Raw genomic sequence first — 16,139 nt, 5'->3', positions numbered from 1 at the left:
CCCTCCTCCACAGCGCGGTGGTTCTGCTGCCTGCCTCTGCTTGGCACCTCTGAGGGCAGAGGGGCTTCTCCTGAGGGACAGCTTGCTGCTCCCTGCGAGACGCGTCTTCCGTCAGCTGCCACTCTGTACAGTATTACACACAGGGCAGCCAGTAACAGAAGTTATCTGGGCATTGTCTCTCCTTAGAGTGCTGCTATTTCCACAGCCCTACAAAACACACCGTTTTCTTGAGGGGATAGAAAGAGCAGCTAAATAGCACAGGCTAAAAAAGAGTTGGCTGCTGGATAGGAGTTGCAAATGCAGGTTTGCTGCAAAATGTAAGAGATTGTGGGTGTGATGGGGATGTTTGTGTGAGGGGGAGCATGCCACTGTGGTGAAGATGTGCCCAGGAACGAGAAGGAGGTCTAAATGCTCAAGTCAAAGCCCTTCTTGTGCTTGTGAGGTAAGGGGGCTCTCCAGCAGTAGTTTATCCCGGAAGGACATAGGCTTGATTTTGCATCTCCACCAAAATCCTTCAGAATAGGAGCTTTTGGAAGGTGACTGCAAGTCACGACAGACACAGCTGACAGAGGTAAAAAGTTTATCCCAAAGAACTAAGTAAATGGTCAGGAAAGGACTGACAAAAATGCCAATTGTATATTCATGTGTTGACTGTGAAAAATATACTGTGATAAATAGGTGTGTGAGACTAAAATGAAAGGAATGGGCCAACTCTGCTCCTCTGCCATTGGCTTTGAGTATTCTGTTGGATTCTTTGATTTTACATTTTAATTCTCATGCAAAAACAGTTTCTGGCTAATTGGATGAACCATTATTGCCAGTGACATAAAGCAGAAAACACCCTGCCCTATTGCAGAAAGAAATGACTACAAAGGGATTTATCCTGTATTTGTTTGCCAAAATACTCAAATTTTCTACAGAAACAACCCCCTTTATTTTTTTCTACTACAAAGGGTTTATTTTGTTTGTGAACAACAAACTCAGCTTGCAATGAAGGAAAGAGATGATGAAGAAGAGAGATGGTTTTAGTTGGCAATGCTAAAGTCTTTTCCCATGCTGCAATTTGTAAGGCCTAATATAGTCTGAGAGTTTCATTACTGGGCTAGTACAATTAATCAGAATACTATTCTCAGATATGCTTGCAGTTCTGATTAAATCTGTCTTCTTCAATGATTAAACTAGGATGATACAAGACATACCACGGTGTACAATACTGTTACTGAAATCCATCTCATAAAGGGTGTTCTTAGCCAAAGAAAATCTCTGTAGACTTTCTTCTTTGTACGCTGACTCTAATTCCCAAATGTATTTTGTATTTGTATTTTGCATTGCTTCAGACAGGTTCATTCGATCTTAAAAAACAATCTATCCATTTTAACATAGAAGTCTATCATGTTCAAGTGCATTTTGTAAATTTACTATGCTAAGAGACAGTCACCCAGATTGGAATCGAGGCATGTTGATGGGAAGCGACACTATTGTGGATGGTATTTCTCTTTCAGGAATAAAAGGCAGGCTTTGTTCCCAATGTCAGTTAAGCCAGCACTAAATTAACTCACTCAACTTTCTGTACCTGATGTCAGTTCAAGCACGAGTACATGTTTCTGACAGCTCTATTAATAGAGGACCTAACTACAGCGCTGAAGACTGAAAGGTTATATGAAACAATTCTATTTCTATTACATTCTGTTAATCAAAATCATCCTGAATTGTTCACCGTTAGGTCACTCACTGGCAGTTATCTTAACAAGTGAAGTGTTTTATGATCTCCTATGGCTTGTGTATTATTTTCCTTGTAAGGAACATAAGAGGCTGTGGGTAGAGAAAGAAAGGATATGCTTTAAGCTGGCATGGATGACCTGGATTCCTTTATTCTAGCAGCAGATTCAACCCTAGTTTATAAGAGCAATACGTGTTTCATCATCGGAAGCACTAGCAACTTAAAGTACTTTAATCTTGCTCTGTCAAATCACCTTGTGTGCAGCTGCAAAATGTAGAATATGGCTCTGGTGGTGAGGGCAGGTGTGTGACCGAGACATACACTAGTTTTGTGTTACCTTACAGCCATAACGACTCTATGGAATCCTGTCATGAAAATGAAGCCATCGTGCCACAGCAGTGTGGAACTAGGTTGGCTCACAGTTCATGTTGCCTGTCCATAAACACAACATGCTATCTGAGAAGAGAGAAAAGCCTTTCCCAGGCTGGATGAACTGATCTGAAGTGTTCTGTTAATATCTACTTTTTGTAATTCCTATGCACTAACACCTCATCCTACTATTTGCTGAGGCAACAAGCAGTACATTTTAGGAAAAGATCTCGAGATAGGAGAGATTGTATTCTTAAATCTGTTTTACTGTGTCTGTGACACAGCCTCTCTGCAACTGTCTCTCCAATCTCTGCATTAAATGGAAGGGCAATAAGAATTTAGATTATTTTCTCTTCCCTGAGATATTTCTTGTATAATGCCTGTTTGGATGCTACATCCATTTGCTGTGGTCCTTACTGCATTAAACTTTTCCCTTGGCAAGGGTATATTATCATAATCATTCTTCTTGTGGTTAGAATAGGAAATCCTGGAAGTTTTCCTGTCACCTTAAAAAGGGTCAAGGTTTCACATTCAGCATCTTGCTTTTCTTGAATATGCTGTCTTTTCTTTGACTTTCTCCCTCAATTCCTCATTCACAACACGAATCACAGATTACACTAGTAGTTTCTGCTCAGTGGAGAGTCTTCCAGCTGGATTCACACCATTAGCAACATTTGCTCCCCTACTTTAACTTCTTGGCAAAAAAAAAAAAGCTGATGGTAAGATAGATATAGCTCCCTGCAACATGTTCTTCAATGTTAATCTGGTTTTACATGCTGGAGTCACTGAAAAGACATTTTAAATGGTAGCAGTGTGAGGTATCATTTTTTAGGATTAAAAAATGTTCCTGTTAGGCAAACAGGAACCATTTGTATACCCATTATAACATCTGCTGGCTTGAGTTTCTTGAAGTTTGTATCTAGCAAAAAAGCAACTTGTTTTCTTAAAGGTTAAACGCTAATTATTTTTAAGTATTTATATTCTGGAATCAAATTGTCATCAGGAAATAGTACCATTTTGTTATGCTGTGGTGTACCAGTCTACCCCCCTTATAGCTGCTTTTTTGCTGTGCGTTTGCTGATACCTTAGCTTGCTTTAAGGAGTCTCTCTTTGAATAAACCTTGACTGAGTTTGTTACTGAGTAGTAAAAAACAGATTACTTCTTCATATATTCTATGCAAAGGTATGCAAAGGTAACACTTGTACAGGACCATGGATATGTATCATAAAGGCAAATGCTCTGAAATTCCTTGTTAAGAGAGAATTTGGGGAAAAGAAGGCAGTGATTCACTGTACTTTTTCTTCAACTCATAGCTCCCTGCTGGCTTGAATAAGAATGTAACAAGGACTAAAAGCTGTTTTGTTTTCAGTTAGATGTGACCTATAAATAAAGTAGGAGACTAAACCTAGGCTGAGAACATCAGTCTGGGCACAGATATTTTGCCCAAGTTCAAGGCTACTCCTACATAACAGGTTCAAAAGTTTAACTGTTACTCAGATGTTTGGCTCATTTTTCAATGGGAAGGCTGGGGGTGGGGGGGAAAGAAGTGGAGTTTCCTGGAAAAAATCGACTGGTGAATCAGTAGCATGGCAAACAGAGAAACCCGGTATGGGAATGCTGCAGCTGCTATGATGCATCTCTTCAGAACATACCTGCACACAGAGTATGATGAAAATGTCTGTATTTACTTGTACTGTAACAATTTTTAGCTTCTCCAACTAAGATCAGAGTCCCACTGGGTTAACAGTAATCCATAACAATCTCCTGTAGAGGTAAGAATCTCCATTCTTCCCTTAGAGTCTAAGTAGTTAGCAGGGACATGTGTGGCAGTCCATGGTGCTAAAGATACCAGAGCAAGCTTGTACTGGATCCAGAAATAGGAGCTTGTCCTGTCTTCCACTGCTGATACATGAAACCACAATGGCTTTAATGTTCAAACCTCACCATGGATCTATCTCTCTGTTATTCCTTCATAAATCCAGCAGTATTCCACCTCAGTCACTGGCCACAGATAAAGGTTTTGTTTGTGGCAGGAAGTACAGAAAATGATTGCTTGAGCAAGGGTGAAGGCACATTGGCGAAGACTATGTTGTTCACTGGGGAGTGAGACCTAAACAAAGTGCTTTGACATGACTTTGGGTAAGATTTCTGGTACAAATCAACCTTGATAGGAATGGTCATGGTAAAACAGTCTCTGGAATTGCAGGAAATCCTTTCAGAGTCTGATGGAGTCAGGCTTTTGGTAGGAAGGCTCTATTTAAGACCTGGGTAACCCAGAATGACCTTGTTCTAAACTTTAATTGTACAAACTGAAACTATTACTTAAACAGATAGCATTCTCAGCTGGGAAATGGAGACTTTGCCTGGGCATTCATGTTAGGATCAGGGTAAAGTGCCTACCTAGAGGTGTTCACTTTACACAACACGGGCATAATTTCTTCCCTCATTATTAGTGAGGAATGAAAGCAGCAGAAATTCAAGTAAAGCTGAAAGGCTGGCTTGAATGCCAGAATAGTTATGGGAAGGGTTAAACTAAAATGGAAATTGCAGTTTTCTAGATCCTATTTCTAAAGAAGTGAGTGTGCAAAAGTTTTCCTTGATTAGCTATCCCAGAAATTTTATTTCATTTACAGGAGAAGGAGTATGTTTATCGTAGTTTATTCAGACTCCTACTGGTTAAAGGAAAGCACAGACAGTGCTGCTAACTGAAGTAAGGTAGTGAGAGCTTGGGTGGCAGAGGAGGAAGCTGTCCATATAAGCAAAACCCCAAATACTGAAGCGCCCAGCACTTTTGGTTGTGAGGGCAGTGCTGAAGAGATGAAGCAGAAAAGGGCTAAGACTGACCCCCATTGCAGCTTTTCTGAAATAGACCAGTTGCCTATTAGAAATGCAGAGACCAGTAGCACTAAGAGGATGCAGAGGAAGATGATAAAAAGCCTGAGACACATCCAGAGAAATACTCGACATGTCCATGGGCACGATCTGACATAATGCACAAGGTCTGGTGCCCAATACTTTGGAAAGGACAGGGCATTCTTTCCACAGGAAAACTGAGAGAATTAACCATGAGTTAAGATTCTTCAGTATTTTGAGAATTTTTATCAACAAGAAGCTTACCAGTAACGTGCCAGGGGCAATCAGTGTCCAATTCAAGACAGTTGACATCTTGCTCATTTTCCCAAACAAGGGTTTTGCTTTGGCTGCAAGAGACGTCCATGTGGTGTTTTTGTTGTTTCTTGATTGCAGAGATTTGGCTGTAGGATTACTGTTTTTTGAGTCTTTGGAGGAGGTGAGGATGGTTTTAATAGTGATGTCATTATGGCCTCTTGTGGGATTGATGGGTCCTCTGCTCCTCCCATTTGATCCCCTTGTGTCTCAGCCTGACCCATTACTTTGGCTTTCACTATGTCCTCGGCCCATTTCTTGGGTGTGAAACTTTGGGGTCGAAAGGTGTCTGAGTCGGTTTTGAAGGAGACTCTTTTGGCATCAAACCCATTGCATCTAAGGCCTGAGGTGGAAACATCACTCCCATTCCAATTCCCCCAGCATGCCTCAGGAACATGTTCATAAGTAACTTGCCTCCATCAGCTCTGGTTTCTGACATTGCCAGATGCTGTCCTTGTCCCATGATGTACAGAGACAAGGTATTGCTGTTCCCAAGGATGTACTCTCCCACAAATGATATCCTGTGTTTCGTTTCACACCTGTACAGTATTCCTGCCTTAAATAATTTATGTAGATATAATTAAACTATTTCCTGGTGACATTTTTCATGGCCCAGGTATTCATTAACTTTGACTCTCTCATTCACTGGAAAGTAAGAAATGCCCTTTGGTCAGCATCAAGCCAGGGTCAAATATTTCCAAGCTCTACTAGGAGCCTCCTGAGTAATGTTTAACGAAAAACCCATTTCAGTAATGTCAGGTACTTTGAATGAGGATTAAATGTACATCCCAATAATTGATATAACCCTGTCAATTTTCCTGAAGAATGTTTACCATTCTTATACCCTCCTAGGAGAAGGGGATTTTCTCCCACCTCTGCTAGGAGATGACCTAGAAGATGTCTGGCATGATCTCAGAGACGCTCAATGGGATGAGGATCCGTATACTGATTTACCTCTCCTGACCACTTTTCTGCAATAATTTTGTCCTCACTTTCCCACCTAAAACTAAACTCCCTTTGTGCACTGCCTTTCCTCTCTGGTGCCCACTCTAGGGCGTGCTGGAGCACAGCCCACAGAGTGCAAACATCTGGCCCCTGCTCCCACAGCCGAGAAGCCAGGACAGAAAGCTGCTGCTGGGCTTCTTCTATGCACAGTAAGCACAACAGTGCCATCAGCATTGCCCTTGCTCCTTGCTTTCCCACTTGAAACTAAACTCCATCTGTGTACTGCTGTTTTGCTGACAGACAGGGTATGCCACAAAGTGACCACACTCTATCTGTATAATATGCAGAGTTTATTAAACAAGCACACTGAAGCCAGTAAACGTATTAAAAACACGCACACTAATGTGAATTAGGTAAATATCTATATATATTGAATAAGTACAATAAGACCAATCAGAGATACGTGAGTACCGGAGAAAGTTAGCAATGTGTCAGATCATTACTGCATAGAAACAACAGAGAATAAGAAGAAATACATTACCAGTCACCACTGAATCATCACCCAGGCCCACACTTCCAGCTGGGAAGCCGTGTTGCAGCCGATGCCAGGAGTCTAAGGTAATTGGAAAGATTCTGATGCGGTGCACCCACCCACAGGTGAGGCTTCTCTCATGGCCACATGAAGGTCCCGCTTTTATACCCGTACCAAAACAACCGGCTTTAAGACAGCTCTCTAATCGTTTACTCGTGTTACCCTCCACACACCACCGAGCTCGTACACGGCCAAACCCGGCTGGACCATTCACACACGCACATGGCCCCGCTCCCTCCCGCGCAGCGCCAGGCCTCGCACGGACACCCGCCTCCCGCCGCTCCGGCCGTGCCGCAACACCTGCTGCCACGGCCCTCACCGGAGGAAAGCTCCCGCCTCAGCCCAGGGGACGCCGCTCCCCGCCGCCTCCGGCCACAGCGCACCGCTACCCTCCGGCCGGAGCTTGCAGCGGCGGGGATACGGAGGATGTGTAGAGGCGGTGACAGGGGAAGCAAGGCGAGGCGGATTCAGCCAATGAGAACACACCGCGGGGCGGCCCCGGCCAAACGGGTTGCAGCGCTGAGCGAACCCGGCCAATGGGGAGGCAGCGCGGGGCAGAGCAGAGCGCGCCGGCCCGGCCGCACGGCAGCCGCTGTTGCCGCCGTGTCCATTGTCAGCAGCACGCACGGGACCTGCGTGAGCATCCTCCTCTGCCCCCAGCTCTCACCAGAAAGACCTGAAGGGACATGAGGGCTGCACGTCTCAATGCAACACATTTATCTCCAGCAAGGGAAACCTAGATTACAGCAGGTGCTCGTGATGGGCTGTCCCCTAAGACCTCAAGAGAAGTCTGCGATGCCCTTATTAGCTATAAAGACCAAATCTTGCTCTGCCTGCATAAAAAAAAACAGATCAGTTCTGAGCACAGATTTCCTCTGTGTTTCCCTGCGTTTGATTTCCCTGTGTTTGATTCCTGGGCCAGGGCACAGGTGATGCTGCTTTCCAGCACCCTCTGCTTGACCCATCACTAAGTGTCCCCTCTGACTGAAGATGCTTCCCATGCTGCTGCAGCACAAAGAATTGCCTTGGCAACAGCAACCAGAGGAGTCTTTAAGCTGTCAAGCAGAGGTGGATGGGCTGAACAAAGCACCTGTGGTGCTCCCCAGTCTCAGGGATGGCAGCGGCATAATCTGTAGGGCTGGGAGAGGGCAGGTGGGGAAGCCGGGGGCAAGGCACAGGCAGGATGGGGCAGCCGCAGGCTGCACGTGCCAGAGCTCCTGCCCTTGCATGACCGTTTCCTTTCAGTCACCTGCAGCTCCCCCAGACTCTGCCCCCAAAAGGCTCCCTTGAGCAGCCCCCTCAAAGACCTCAGCCAGCCCCAGTGCTACAGCTGTGCCCACTGCATGGCAGCACTGGCCATGGGGAACAGGGAAAAAGGTGAGTGTAGGTGGGGCCCAGCTCTGTGCCGGATTGGATGGGCCACCGGTGCGGGCCTGCTCCGATGCCAGGCAGAGCTCATGCCAACACTTCCTCAGCTGAAAGAGAGGAGAGGAAACGCCGTGTGCCCATGGCGGAGAGGGTCCCGTGGCACAGCGCGAGATGTGGCCACGTGCGGCACCCTGTGTGGTTTGTGGTTCGGGTGGGCAGCGTGCAAGGAGCGTCCGTGGTGGTGGGAAGGGGCCGCTGGCCCGTGGAGCCCCAGCGGGCTCTTGTGACAGCTTCCCCATGGATCTCCTGGGGCCAAGCTGCTGCCCCAGGGCATCGCAGCCTTGTCCTCGGCTTAAGGCCCTGTCCCTGCCTCTGCCCTCCGGGATGGGCATCCAGAGAGGAGTGAGAAGGGACAACCCCCTTGGTGCAGGCCAAAGCCTCTGCTGGGAGCTGCTCCTGACTTGTCTCCTCCTGTAGCTGTCGAGAGCCCTGAGAAGTCCCCGAGCCCACCACCTTCAGGGGGGAAAGGAAGGCCACGCAGGAGGAGCATCTGCCTGCTGGTGCCTGGCAAGACCCACCCACTGGCGCTGTCTCACAGCCTCTTTTGCCCTTCTCTGGGGTAGAACGTGCTCAGTGCAACTCCTGCAGGGCGGGGGGCAGGCTGACCTGCCTGCCTCGGGGCAGGAGGTCTCGGCCTTGGCTGGGTGGGACATGAGGCTCTCCCCTGCCCCGGTGCGTGGTGGCTGTGCGTGACTGCTGCCCGCTGCTGGAGCAGGTAGTGGCCTGGGCAAGGCTGCCGTGCCCTCGGAGCCAAGCCGGGGCCAAAACGAATGGGGACCGGAGCTCTGCGGTGGCTGTGGCAGAACCACGGCTTCATGGGTCTGGCACAGGCCTGCTTGCACACCTCCTTCAGAGCGGCTCTGCCGGCTGCCCTCAGAAGGAACTAAGCTACTGCTCTCTCTTGGCAGTTCCCTGAGCTGAATCCCGAGCACCCCATTGTGGAGGAGATCCTAGAGAGGGAGAGGGAGGCAGCATGGCAGCACCCTCAATGGCTCTTGGGACCTAAGGCTGGTAAGGGCAGACTGGGAAGGCGAAGGGCACGGCAAGGAGGAGAAAGCCACAGCCTGGCCTGGCCTGGCAGGGCAGCGGGTGCCTGTGTAGCACAGGCTGAGGAAGCTCCTGGACCAGTGCTGCCGGGGCCTGGGCTCTGACGCTCTTAGAGACTGGTACAGTCCCTCCCAGCAGCCATCACCAGGGCTCCTCAGGCACCGGGCGCACACGGGCAGCGTCCATGACCACAGCATCGGTCACCCAGCCCAGGAGCGGGAGCGCGCCCGTGTTGCCAGGTGAGTCAGAGGGGCCGGGGCTTCTGCAGGAGGTGAAGGGCAGGGCTTTGTTTAGGCAGCGGCTTTGCTGCCGGACCTGGCTGAGCTTTGCCGTGCAAAGGGAAGGTGCTTCCCTCACTCGCTGCCCCAGTCCCCAGCCCTGGGGGGTGCAGGGGAATCTGAAACGCCGCTCCTTGCCCCCTCTCGAGGCACTGGATGCGTCGGCTCCTGCGGGTGCTGCCAGCTCCCTGCAGCCGGGCTCTGCCTCCTCTGCCGACCCCGGCTCACAGAGGTGTGCTGCTTTCCAGGAACTCCTGCGCCCTTCTGGGGCCAGCGCCCCTCAGGCCTTGCAGGAGACGCCGCTTCCTCCGGTAAGGACGGAGTTGGTGCTTCAGGCTTGAGGAGCTGGTGCGTTGCATTGTCCCCTTGGGTTGGGGGATGGCGGAAGGGCCAGGCTGTGCTGTAGGAGCCGGCTCGGGTGGTAGCTACTGGGCTCCAGGGATGGTGGTAACCTGCCATTCCCCCAGGAACAGGGATGGTGGTAACCCCGGTGCCAGCTCAGGGTGCGGCTGCACAGACCTGAGCAACATTTGTGCTTCCAGGTTCGTCCAGCCCTGCCTCTTCCAGCCGGTCAAGATCCAGGGACAGAGCCTGCAAGCGGCACGAGGCACGGAGCCATCATTTCTGCAATCAGTAATGGCCAGTGCTGCTGGCCTCACCCGCAGGGGCTCCGGTCCAGAGCAGCCCCGAGGCGGGACCGGAGTGGTGGGGCAAGGCCTCGTTTCTGCTGCCGGCAAGAAGCCGCGCTGGGTGGCAGCGCCTGGGGTGGGACAGGGGGAACTCTTCCTGCTGGAAGAGTCCCCCAGCCGAGGCTGATGAACCTCTGGGTGTCTGTGCAGCGTTTCCATCCTGGCTTTATTTTGCCGCGTGCCCTAACGTGCAAACTTCTGATGCAGCCCTGGCAGTCTCTGCCCTCCCTTCTCATCCCCTCTCTGCTGGTGCCCCCTCCCCCTGTCAGGGTGCTCTGGAGCCACTGCGGGAGTCCAGAGGGGATGGGGTCCTCCCCATCACCAAATCCAAATTGTTTCTCACTTGTGGCTCATCCCCACCCATTTGGGATTTACCAGCTCCCAGGAGCTGCGGTGCTCTCTGCCCTGGTGCTGTTCAGTGGGAGCGGGGCAGAGACTGCTGGAGCCAGAGGTCACCCGAGAGCTTCCCCCCCCGCCCGTGGGGTCCCCACCACCCCCAGGAGGGCTTCGCTGCCAGCTCTTTTACTCTGAGCCCTGTGATTGTGGGTGTTGGGTGCAGTCTGGATTACTGAAAAAAACACAAACACTGAAACATTCCTTAATGAAATCACACTTTGGTTTTATATTTGAGCTGTTACAGCATCTCCTTCCTTCTAAATTGCGATGTACACGGCTGTGACTAAACCTGTTCTGTTTGGGTTTTTTTCTTCCTGAAGGAGGAGGACCGTAGAGACACCGAGTGGCCTTTTGCACCACCAACGACAAAACGTCGTCGACTTTGATATTTGTTGAAGATTTTTATTGTTCTATGTTTATTCTACAGTTGTTCTAATATTCTTGCTATACTGTTGTTTTGTTCTCATACTGTAGTTGTTTTGTTGTTTTATTGTAGCTTTTTGTTGTTACACTGTTCTTTTGTTGTTATAACTATAATAGTGTTTTTTACCGTAATCTTACTATCATTTTTGCATGTTTTTACTGTCAATATAAAATTCCCACCCTGCCACCTAACCCTCATCCCCTGTTTTTATGTCCCCCACTTAAACAGACTGTGTTCACATCTGCCTTCCCTGTGTTTGATTCCCAGGCCAGGGCACAGATGCTGCTTTCCAGCACCCTCTGCTTGACCCAGCAGCAGCCTTTTCTCCATGATCTCCTCTTGCTGGGTTTAGGTGCCTGGACAGAGACCATTTCTGACCTGGCAGGGCAAACTTTCCCAAGAAGCTGCAAAGTTTAGCAGGGAAGAGGCTCTGGGTTATGAGGCCTTGGAGATCACTTGTCTTCCACACAGCTTTGACAAACCAGCATCTTCCAAGCTCCCAGCTGTACAACCTATGCTGAGGTTACCCAAAACACGAGAGTGGCTGGAGCTGTTTCAAGGAAAAGCCTTCCTCAGGAAACATTCTGCCCTCATCATCAATCTGCTTGCATCCCACCAAGTTGGGGAATGCACCAACAAGGAAGATGTTAGTGACAGCACAGCAGGATGCTCCACCTGGGGTGAAAGCATTCCTGAGCACAGACATCATTCCTGCACAGGCAATGAAGGAGAACCCCAAGCAGCTGCTTGCAGTGCACTGGCTGGAGCAATGCACAGGCAGAAAGGGACTGCCAGAGCCACAGTACAATTAAACTTTATATGGGGTGGTTGATTTAAAGTTTCCTGGGGTAAAAGCAGAAGCAGGACTGCTCCATCAACCCACCACCTATGTGACAAAGAGCACAAGAAACAGCTGTGACCTCTCCTCCTGGCAGTCAAGCTGCTGTATTCCAGACACTGTGACTCCAGCAAGAAAGCACTCCTGGTACAAGAGGAACAGAAGTCAGCCTCAACAAATGCAACCCCTAAGGGGTCAGTCCTGAGCAGCCAGAAGTGCTGCAAACATTACACAGAAAGGAACCTAAACCACTGCTCATCCTGCCTCTTTTATCCCAGCTAGTGCTTCACCCCTCCCCTGCTCCAGGGCATTTTAGGGTGGGGTTACAGATATTACTTGTGTTTGGGAACAGGTGTGTGTTTGGTGTCTGCTTAAATTCTTGCTGTGATCCTGCTACAGTCCTGGATTGTTCTGATCCTCAACATCTTGCTGTGAGTGGTTTGTTTCTCTGCTAGCAGCACATTGAATTCGGAGAAGGAGAAAAGGGGGGAGGCAGAATGGAGTCAGTAAAAACCCAGGGGGCTTGGGTTCTGTTTAGCTTTTCTTGATCAGATTAATCACTTTGATTTGCACCATCTTTATTTTGTACTTTGTATTTCTTTCTTACAAAGGCCTCTTAATGAACATAGAAAACATTCTATTGACATAAACCTCATTGTGAGGCAGAGAAAATTGTGGCTTTTTACAGTTTGGAAACCTGGGTGACTGCAGTTCTTGAAGCTTCTTAAACTCCTGTAACTGTTTCAGGCTTTGAAAAGGAGTTCTGAGCTTCTTAGGGATTTACAGATAATAATTTCCAGTAACATCTTTATTTGAAGTAAATGTACTAGCTAAGTTGACATTAATGCTCTTATTGGCAAGAGGGGTCACATTATTTAAGTATTACATTCTGCTATGTATATTTTTATCTTAACACAGTCATATGTAACAAGGGGGGAACATGATTAAAAGTAAGTATTGACTATTAATGAAAAGTACCTGAAAAGCTTTTTTGAAGTGTGGAGTAGAGACTTTTCTGGTTGCTGGCTCATAAGGACAAAGAAAAGTTCTTTCACTGATGCTGAACTTGTCTTAAGCAGAAGTAGCTGCAAAAGTCATCAGAATAACATTTTCTTACTAGCAGGCTGAGATTCTGTATTGTTTTATTGTAATGAAAGAGTGTGAAGTGTGCAAATGCCAGCAAAAAAGGCCAGATTTTGCTCATATACCTTTTAATTTTATTTAGAAGACCTTCTGAGGTCATCTTCAGACCAGGAGAAAATTACTGGTGGTATAAAGAGTGGGTGGAAGGAGCTTCTGAATGGAATGTATAGATAGAAGTGTAAGATGTGTCTACTTTTTAGTTTGGCATTGTTAAGTAATTAATAAATGTAAATGATTCCTATCCTGGTTTTATTAGTGTGGTTGCAGACTTTGTAAAGACTATTGTGTGTAAAACACAGCCTGAAGAACCAAGGGCTGAAGCCCCAAAACATCTTGTCCATTAACAAAAGTCAGATGTTCAGTATTACAGGAACACTGTGTAATTACAGAATTACACAGGAATTACAGAAACACTGCTTCAAAGTTTTATGTTCATTGTTTTCTCTCTCTCTTTTTAACGATTTGATGGTGCCATTTGCTTTAGAGCTGGGGACCTGAAGTCCCTTTGTTTTAACAAAGGAAATTCATAGCGGAGCAAGGGCTTTTTCCCAACTCTTTGTCTCCCAGATTATCAGTATTACTGAGGCTGGCATTCTCACACTTTACATTTTTTGGTCCATGTCCCTGGATTGTTTTGGTTTTGTTTCATCAGAAGCATACGTTTGACTGGCCAAGGGTTTTACAGACTCCTTTATCGCTGCCTGATTAAAATCAAACAGAAGATGCCCAGGGAAAGAGTGACTCTGGCTGCTTTCTGCATTTGTTCTCTTGTTGTTGGAGTGGAAGCTGCCCCCTTCCTAAGGTGGGTCCCTATCAGTGATAGTATGGATATATTTTAATCCCAATTTCCTATCTAAATTGCTTCATACCTGTAAGAACTTCCCAGTAACTGTCATAAACATCATCATCTTGGGGACAGGGTTAACTAAGAGCTTTGAAGTGTCTGAGCTTTTCTTTTTCTGTGCAGGACAACCAATTTGGGAAGTAAAGAAATTTTCAATACTAAATTAGGCTATTCTTAATTGAAATCTCTATTGATTCAAGTTTTTAGTTAACCCTAACCTTAGCATTCTTGGTTGTGATTAAAATACTATGTTCATTTACATATTCTTTCAGTCTGGAGTTAGCAAGCCTGGGAAGAAAAAGGCCCCCTAGGGAAAGGCCTCCAGTTTTGTGCTGCCAATACTTGGCTGTTTGGCATTACTTGTGACAAATGGCTCCTTATTTCTTATGCTGTCTTCTTAATTAAGTGGGCTCTGGTGTATAAAAGTGAAGATTGCAGTGGTCAACTAATGGTTCTGCTGGGGACGAATGTTTCACTGTGATAGAAAGGTCAAAACATAGGTTAAACAGACATTTAATTCCACAGTTTTCTTCCTGAATCCATGCATGTTTTCACAGCCCTTTTCTTCTGTAATTGTGGCAGGAGCATCTACAGCCTTAAAATGCAAGAACTGTAGTTATCAGATACACCAGCAAAAGTAAGCTTGAGCTAAAATAAAAAGATGTTAAAGGCAAAAGCAGTTCAATGGGTTAGCAAGATAGCACCGTTGATGTACAGTAACGACCTATAGTTAAGTCTGCTTTCGGCTGTGAATACCAAGCCTAGCAGTAGGTGTCAGGAGTGCCGAACATAAGCTGTGCCCCAAGAACTTAGCGGACATTTAGACTAGGAGAGGTTTACGCTATCCGGAGTGAGAGTTAAATCCTGATGAGCCGCCCTGTAGGGCGTTCCTTACAAGGTTTGAGATGAGTCTGGGCATCAAATATAGAACACATTCCTACAGAGGGGCCAGATCTCCTAGCTTCCGAGAAGAACAGAGATGAAAACCAATAGCGCAGCTTGGGCTGTTTCAGTTCTCATTGCTAACGAACCTCCGTGCGCAAGCAGCGCACATCTCTCAGTCTGCATCTCTCACACCCTGCTGCCGGGTTCTTTTCCCTGGCATTCCGCTGGGATGAGCCGGGAGCCGGAGCTCAGCGCACGCGGAGGCTCTGCCCGCTGCCGGTGTTTGAGCGCCCCCCAGCGGCGTGCCGCGGGAGCCGCCGGTTCCCCTTGGCTCTCGCTTTGGGGATGGAGTTAAAGGACAGCGCACGTTCGCCTTCCCCCCTGCAGAGCCCACTGTAATTGTTCAGCGGGATTTGAAAGATCCTTTTCAGACTTATTTATCCACCGTTGTGGGTGTAGGTAAGGTTTTTAATCTCTACAAAATCGTGCTCATTCTTTACTGTGAGTGCAGTCACCTCTTGACTTCATTGGTTTAATACACCAGTGGGGTGCATAGATAATGTGCTGTTTACTCAGTGAAGGTTCTATGGTCTATGGTAGAGCAAAAGGCAGTAGTGATAATATTAAATAGTAAAAATTGCTTCCTAATAGTAAGTTGGCACACTCTGAAATGTTTTCAGACTCTAGCTGACTTACCATGGAATCGTAGAACAGTTTGGGTTGGAAGAGACCTTCAAAACTCATGTAGTCCAACCCCCTTGCAAAGAGCAGGGACATCTTCAACTAGATCAGGTTGCACAGAATGACACCCAGCCTGGCCTTCAGTTTTCAGTTTAGTCTGAAGTGTGAAACACACTTCTTTAAAAGAAACCCCAGCCATAGACTCTTGTCTTCATGCATGAGTCACACACTGCAATCAGACCGCATTCCTATCAGCTGCCTATTAAGCTATTAGTTTTCTCTTAATTTTCACTTTAAACTTTCTAAACAGGGTCAAAAAAAACCAACTACCTTCTGAAGTTTTCAATCCACAAAATGGCTCAAAAGATGTGTGACCAGTTCTGTGTCTAAAAGAATGTTGAATATAATGGGAAAACCAATACTGGGAGAATCAAGTAAGAACACTTGTTCAAATTTGAGTGGCCCAAATAAAGACAAGGAATACAGGTATCTACACACCCTGAAAGAACAAGAATGACTTCCTGCATCCTCCTTTTTTCCCCTTTCAGGCCCCTTTTTGGGAAGAAAAGGAAAAAAATCCTGTTGCCCAATTCAGAACTGTGGAATGTGCACAGTTCCAGCAGGGATGAAGAAGGGTGGCTTTGTTTCCATCTCTTACTGTAACATTCTGGGTTGGTTTTTTTGTTAGATTTTT

Source organism: Pezoporus flaviventris, unplaced genomic scaffold, assembly GCF_033815535.1.
Source record: "Pezoporus flaviventris isolate CSIRO_AGI_PZ_B2104156 unplaced genomic scaffold, CSIRO_AGI_Pfla_v1 ptg000063l, whole genome shotgun sequence".
NCBI lineage: Eukaryota > Metazoa > Chordata > Aves > Psittaciformes > Psittacidae > Pezoporus > Pezoporus flaviventris.
The sequence above is the reverse complement of the archived record's forward strand: the minus strand, read 5'-3'. Positions refer to the sequence as shown.